The sequence below is a fragment of the Adiantum capillus-veneris genome, chromosome 25, assembly GCF_014529385.1.
Source record: "Adiantum capillus-veneris isolate H3 chromosome 25, ASM1452938v2, whole genome shotgun sequence".
Lineage (NCBI taxonomy): Eukaryota > Viridiplantae > Streptophyta > Polypodiopsida > Polypodiales > Pteridaceae > Adiantum > Adiantum capillus-veneris.
In genome coordinates this window covers 68131265-68139296 of record NC_140955.1, presented here as the reverse complement: position 1 = coordinate 68139296, position 8032 = coordinate 68131265, and the positions used below count along the sequence as shown (strand labels likewise).

The 8032-nt window shown below is 40.5% G+C and overlaps 1 pseudogene; it reads right to left on the bottom strand.

The window, feature by feature from the left end:
* Positions 1 to 991: 991 nt before the first annotated feature.
* Positions 992 to 2352, bottom strand: LOC147425044 (uncharacterized; annotated as a pseudogene).
* Positions 2353 to 8032: the final 5680 nt, after the last annotated feature.

The window sequence follows — 8032 nt, the reverse complement described above, 5'->3', positions numbered from 1 at the left end:
ATTTCTACTCCAAACTCTTTATATTCCCACATAAATATGACTCTTAAAAAACTTAAAGCATTGAAGATGCCGAATCGTCTTGACATGTTGGTAAGGCTACTCTAGTTTAACTAATGTCGTATGATTGGTGCTTTTCCGAGAATTATGTTTTCTTGTAAGTGCAAAGATTGGGCTATGCATCGTCTCTGATATGGAAATATTGTAAGTGAAATCTTGTCTAGAAGATGTTTAATCATAGTGCTTTAGAACTTGTCACCTAGCGTCGTACTTAGGCACATAGAAGTTCATAGTTTGCATTATGAGTTATTCTTCTTCCATTTCCATGTAACACATGCTTGTTTTTCAATAGTCTTTACTCAACAAAAGATTGTCTTTTAATCACAAACACCTCATGCTTCTTCTTGGTGGCTATGCATATCTTTTAGGTCTTCAATTTTCCCATTTCATAGATCCTCCCTCGATTGGCTCTAGACCTTGTTGTTTTGAGTATATCTTTTTACGGTACACTTGATGGTCATGTGTTGTTGCCTAAGAACATATGCTTTTTCCTCCTAAATACATAGTTGGGACCATACAATACTGTGTCTTATTAACTTAAACTAAGGGATTTTTAATGTGAGAGTAATTTGAACTTATTATCCTTTTGGAATGAAAGTTTGTATGAATGGATTTGAGCAAGATGTTCTGAACCATATCCTCTTTGGAAGGCTCCATGATGGTAAGCCTTTTTTTTTCTTTGAGCTATGACAAATTTTTTATGAACCTTATAATATAATCTATCAATCCAACTCTTAATGTAAAAGTATAGCAAAAGCCATAAAAGGCTGAAGTTCAAACACAAACTATTAGAAAGAAGACCACCATCCAAATGGGTGATCCAAATGGGTGGCTCAAACAGAAGTACACCTTAGAGCAATTTCTTAGACAAGGCATTGGAAACCAAAAGAACTTAAATTAACAATAAACAGTACAAGTACAGAGATTACAATCTACTAACATAATATGGTGGAAGCGGGAGCCCTTTACACGTGTCACAATCTGTGTCCGAAGGCTAAAATCCAAAACAAAAACAAGCCCCTTTGCACTTGATAAAGAGGGAGAGAGGGGGAGAGAGAGAGGGAGCCAGCCATACTAGTAATAATAATAAGACACAAGTATAATAATAACAGCAAAAGCACAATATATAAGATTACAATAATTATATAAGACACAGATTAAAACCCTCAAAATAATTAGAGTAGAGCTTGGATGTTTCTCTCGATGTGGAACGCGTAGTCTTCATTGTTGGGGTTGTTCCAAGCAGCTCCGGGTACGAAATCGACTTAATGAGTGGGTCAGAAAGCACAGTATCCAAAAACTCTTTGGCTCCGGCATGCTGCAGGAGGTCCCTTGGAGGATTCCTCACATACTGCTCGGCCTGCTCTTTCAAAAACTTATACCAAACAACCACAATGGGCGTCCCCATTCGCTGGAAAATACGCACCTCCTTCACGGGCCACTTCTTCTTGATGGAGCGATCGCTGAGCACAAACAGACCCAGCCGGGCACTCCGGGCAGCTGCAACCAGTTGTTCGGAGCCTGTCATCCCCATTCGATTCCCCGGAACCAGTGACTCTTCGTCCAGAAAACAGCGGTATTGCTGCCCCAACAATCCCCACAAAACACGAATAAACTGCTTGTCCTCCCCAGCATGGCTCAAGAAGATGTCGAAACTAGCACTATCAGAAGCGAGCAGCACTGGAGCCTTCACTATGCTTGCAACGCGCTTAAATTCCAAGCTGCGATGCCTCATGTCAATGCCCATATTGCTTACAAGCTTATTTAGAATCCCTGCCTCATCCCAACCGGGCGCCTGGGCCTGGTGTCTCACCTGCGGTACTGATATAAGACCGAAGATAGCAATTGTGAGCCTGGAGTCGTTGGCCGTATCCAGGAACCGGCCTGCGGCAGTGATGGCGGCGGAGTGGGGGGCTATGTAAGCAGGTGAGATGTAGAGAAGAATGGTGGTTGCCTCACGCTCGTTGTCGGTGCAGAAGAGACCCTCCGCATGCAGTGCGCTTCTGAGGCGTGTGACGTCGTGCGCAGCCTCAGCATGGCAGCTGATGAATACTGACATTTTGATTATACTAAAAAATTAGCAGCCTAGGCAGTAATTAAGGCAGTCGAGGCTGCAGCAGGAGCTGATTGGGGTCTTCGCTATAGACGAGACGAACCGTCGAAGCAGGCCCGAGCAGAGAGTTCTAGTCAGGACTGATCGGGACTTGCTAGAGTACTGGGAAGAACTCAGATTTAATGAGGAAAGCGGTAATCGAAGAAGCGCGAACGATGAAACTGAAAGGGGCCTCAATTATAGCCCTGCCTCGCCATCGCATAGGTCAGCATTTACAGAGAGAGAGACCCGCCATAGCAATATAGGTCAACACATAGAGAGAGAGAGAGAGAGAGAGAGAGAGAGAGAGCGAGGAGCACGTTTTTAATTTATTTCATATACAAATATGAGTTTTTTAATCGCTGCCCGATTAAGGGTCAAGCACATCCCGAGTGCCACCATATCATATCAATGTCCAAGCTGTCATTGAATGATTGTAAAGGCCAGTTTGGACAGTGAGAGATAATGAACGTATGCGGGACACGAGAGCAGGCCTGCCGCAGGGATAGCATGAGCAGATCCAGCTAAAGAGAGCTTAGACTCTTAGAGCCACGTCTCACCATGTGCTTGTGGGGACTGCAGGGGCTGGCTGAGATTTCGTTGGCTGCGTGCATGACCTCTTCCGCATACGGTGGCATTCAGCATGGAGCTTTTTTTGCTCAAAATACTTGAAGCAACTAGTCAAAAGAGAAAATAACCTGCTGGACAAGAAGATCGCGCTCGAAAAAGTCTGAAAATAGGCGATGCTTGTAGGATTTGCAGAGCAAGGAGCCCACAGGCTCAATGCTCTCGAGTCTCTATGCACTGTAAGTGCAGCGTGAGACGGGGCTGTTAAACTATAGTCTGAAGACCACCGTCCACGGAAGAGAGCTATCTCGGAAACTGCATCGAGTTGCCTTTGCGCACTACCATTCATCGAACTAGGCGAAAAATTGTTTGTTAAAAGATGAAGGCTAGCTTCTTCTGAGTCTCCTAAAGCCGTAAGAAGTCTCTTACCCCTGGACATTGCGGCCAAGCACTATGTCAGATGTCTAGCAGTTTCGTCAGTATCAAAACATGATGAGTCAGTGACGCAACCACATTCACAATGGGTATGTTCACATAGACCTCTGGTTCATAGTCAGTTCGCAATCTACTAACATAATATGGCAGAAGGGAGAGTCCTTTACATGTGTCGCAATCTGCGACCTGAAGGCTAAAGTCCAAAACAAAAACAAGCCCCTTAGCATGCGATAAAGAGGGAGAGAGGAGGAGAGAGAGAGGCCGCCGAAGGCTGCCGGCCGTACTAGTTCTAAAGAAACTCGCCGTGGTCACTTGGATCCACAGTTGGGATCCAATTCCCGACTGGTTAACCCCTCCCTCCAACCCTTAGGGTTTGAGTAGAAGGGCAACCAAGGAAAAGACAAATCTTGTTGGAGGCTAGGATTGCTTCTCTCACTCTGTCTTCACAAAAAGGCGCTCCTCTCTACTCTTCCTCTCTTCAATAGGCACTTCTCTCTACTCTCTCTCTTCTTACTTGCTTGTTGCGAACCAATTAAAGATGAGGCAGTGACCAAAAGGTGCATGAGTGTTGTTTGTAATTGGTTGCAATCTCACCATGTGAGTGAACAAACCCTATTGATAGATATGGAGTTTCTATTTATACGATATCCACACCCTATGTGCTTGAGATGGCAATGAGCCTTTGCTATTTTCACATTATATGCGTCCCACAACACGACATTGGGTTAAAACTGAGCAAACTGTTCATTGATTTAATGAGGATTTAATACAACCTTCGCTTAGTCTTAACCCGGTGTCGTGTTGTGGCACGCATATAATGAAGAAATTCTTAAACCTCACATCCTATGCTTTGGATGAATGGGAACAATTACTACAACCTTCTCTCAGTCTTAACCCGGTGTCATGTTGTGGCATGCATATAATGTAAAAATTTCTTAAAACCTCACATGCTATGCTTTGGATGAATGGGAACATTTTCGAGAATGTAAGAAGATAGTTTTATGTGTGTGGGAAGGTTGTTGTGATATACATAACTTAACGGGGGAGTTATGGCCTTGGATGCAACGTCTTTATTGATTTTCCAATTTAAATGATCCCTAATGTGATTTTAATCGTTGATGCACCTAATGCAACATGGTGGAGCACTCATCTCATCTAGAAAGTTTAACGTGAACAATCCCGTCCAAAAATAGCAGGTTTCATATATAGCCGTAAAAAATGTATTCAAAGTTCTTGGCAAAATGGAAAATGGAGGTCCAACATATATTCTGAGGTCAAGCAACATTTTACACAATTCTAGGGATTTTTCCCAACTCGTTTGGATTTTTTACTAGCAAAATAGAGCATTTTTGGACCAAAATTGGCATCTGGCATGCACAGTCGTGTAACAAATGCTATGGAAAGTGACCAAAGTTAGATATTTGAGGCATAAACATGACTTTTGCCATGCAAGAAATGATCCCACAAACTTAGGGATTTTCAGACTCCGTTTGCTATTTTTTCCAAAAAAAAAAGGGCATGTTTGGGTTAAAAAATGACCAAAAATTGAGTAAAAAGTGCATTAAAAATGTCCAAAAATGGTAAAAAATTTCTCAAATTTCCACATCATTCATGGTTCCATGAGTGTGCAAACTGGGGGTGAACTTATAGGATCAAAAATCTGCACTTTGAGAGTTCTAATCATTGATACAAAATGGGTTCTTCTATGGTGGTCTAGTGGAGTCCAGACGTACTTTCCTCCTGTTTTCGAGCATGTGAGGCTCCTAATGTAGGTTTAATATCCTCAAAAAGGTGTGTTAAAGTGTGTATGGAAGTCCTTAAGCTTCCATTGTACTTGTGTGTTGGTGATGAAATAAAAGGATTACTCTATGGTTTTTCAATTGACAAATTGGTGCTACACCTATGCTATTGGGCTCAAGCTTACTTAGTTCAGTGAAAGAGAATTGAGTTTAGTTTTGATCTTGTGTTGATTTGAATCATTTCCGACTGAATTAAAGCATGGAGTAATCATCTACTATCGGTTTCATGAGCACATGCTAGAAGCAACCAAGGGATTGGTCCTATACACACCGGGGACTCCACTGCTTCAGAAGCTACACAACACACCTGTTTCCAACACAATCAAAACCCTACTTAAACCACCCAAAGGCAAGGAGCAGCTAAAGAATATTACACACACACCAAGCACATGGCGTCAACAAGCAAGAGGCCAAGGCAATTCAGAGGATCGGAGGACTATGGAGATACTCCCAAAGCACTTGAATACCCAAATTCTGAGGATCAGGTACATTTACTTCATACAAGAAATAATGGATTATTACACTTTGAACGCAATGTTAAGATGCATGGAAGATTTGTTCATATATTGTTTTGTAACAAATTTATGGGACTTTATTAATCCTCATAAGTTTTTTCAAACACTTATAAATGATTTTCACATCAACAAAGAACTATCTAAAATGAGGATTTGGAAATATACCCAGAACTTGAACCATACTCTCTATAAACCATCTGCTGTGTTTACCCAGGAAATTGATGAATCACAACCATGTGGTTGTTTGACACGTAAAAGGTTTTCCAACTTTTTGGTTGACTTGGAACCATTTGGAAGACATGTGATCACCACTAACCCTAGCATAGCTAGACATAAAACATTCCATGAATTTATCAAGAAAGGGTTAAATCACATACTCTTTGTACCAGTAAACCCTAATTCAGTAGTAAAAAAACTTGGCAATGTATGGAAAACCTTATGTATCCTTCTAGGGTGTGAGGAGAGTAAATTACATTACAATTATATCCAGGGATCGCTTAATGAAATGTTTTCCCAAAGATTTCCCTTCTATATGCAAAACCAGACTCCCTGGTACAAAAACACGGACCTGATGAATGAAATAAATTATATTTAATTTTACAATATCTATTCGTATGCGGACTTGACAAATTTGCGCAAACTCCCGTTTTCATATGTAAAAAATTTATCCAATTAGCCACAAGGAGATGACTGGAAAGCCCCGAATTTCGTCTTCTTTCTTCAGAAGAAGAGGAAATTTGCCAAGCCATAGGATCATATACCCAGGAAATTGGGTTAGAGACACTAGCTGTGTTCTCTCTCCCATATCTTATGGGAAATTTTAAAATCCATAAAATGGATTTTCGATGGATCACTAATGCACATAATTGTGTATTTACTCCGGCCATGACTATAATCACCAAATTACTCAAAAGCGTAATACAAGGATTTGAAGAGTACACCGAAATCACACATAAAAAGCTACAAATGATCTTTGGGATACAAACCAACGGGTATTGGTTGATTAATAATCAATATGATTTTTTTATTAATCTACCAAAACATGTTACAAGCATTCATTCCTTCGATATAACTTCCTGTTATGAAGCTATCCCTCACAAAGGCACACATGGGCTACTTGGGGTACTGGACTCCGTTATTAAACTTATCAAAAGTATGAAATATCTCGGGTTTAAAAAAACCGCAAGCAAATTGTGCTCACAAAAAAGAAAAGGGAAGTAGTCTGAACATTTGAGTATTTACATAACATCAATGAGTTTGTTCTTGATAACTGCTTTACAAAATTAGGTAAACACATTTATCGCCAAGAAAAAGGTATACCAATGGGATATAATTGTTCACCATTATGGTGTAATTTGTATTTGGCTTGGTATGAAGTTGAATACATAAAGAAACTATCCCGACTTACTAAATTTGATATGATGAAAGCATTTTTATATTCATGGCGGTATATGGATGATTTACTATTTGCTAATAATCCGTTTATTTCAGAGTGTCTTAGTCCCAAGAGGACCCCTTTACAATTTACCCTTTGGGCATTATTGGGATTAAATCCACACACAAGACGAATCAAACCACATATTTGAACACACACATCCAATTGTGCGAATCAATGGAAGGTGAGTATATAACGTGCACTGCATGGAAGAAAGACAAATTACCATGTCCTAATGTTTCATTTATTCATGCAACCAGTAATCGACCAAAAAAGATGGCATATAATGTGTGCATATCACAAGCTAGTTCTTTCCATATTGTATAATGCATCCCAAGAATCATATGCGGTAACGGATTTAAATAAATTAGTCTCGATGTTTGTGGAGAATGGTTTCAAAAAAGAGAAAATAATTACATGTATTACCAGTTCATTGAGAGGAATCAGTTTCCAGGCATTAGGTTTACCATTAGTACATTAAAACAACGAATTGGTAGAGGATAGGTCCACTTGGTGGCCTATCCTCCACCAAGTGTACCTTTCCTCAGGGTTGGGGGAGGGCCACACACACACACACACACACACACACACACACAATCTATGGAACACGCACCGACATATCACACACCTAGGCCTACATGGTCAACCCCTTGGTATATATTCTACATATTATGACCCAATTTTTGGATCGGCTCTATGTTTGTCATACTCAACTCATTACTTGCAGATTTAAGGTCTAAACACATGATTCGAGATGCAACCATAGACACATTACATGGAACACAATGATGCATGATATCCAACATTTGATAATAACTACAAACATGCAACCACACCGCACACACATGCTAACATAACGACAGTTTTACTAACAGATTTGTCATGGCACAGACAACAACATCATTGGCAGAAGAGTAAAACAAAGATCATGCAAGGACATACAACACGAGCAGGATGACGGAGCATTCAAGCAAGAACCCCTCCTCTTTTCAGTTTATTCTGGCATAGCCAAAGCCAAGTACTTTGTAATTGTTTTCATGATGCGTGTCAGCATCCTGCAAATTATCAAATTTCTATAAATGTACACTCTATGGGGAATTATGCATGTAAGGTCTCAAAGACATTATGGTGT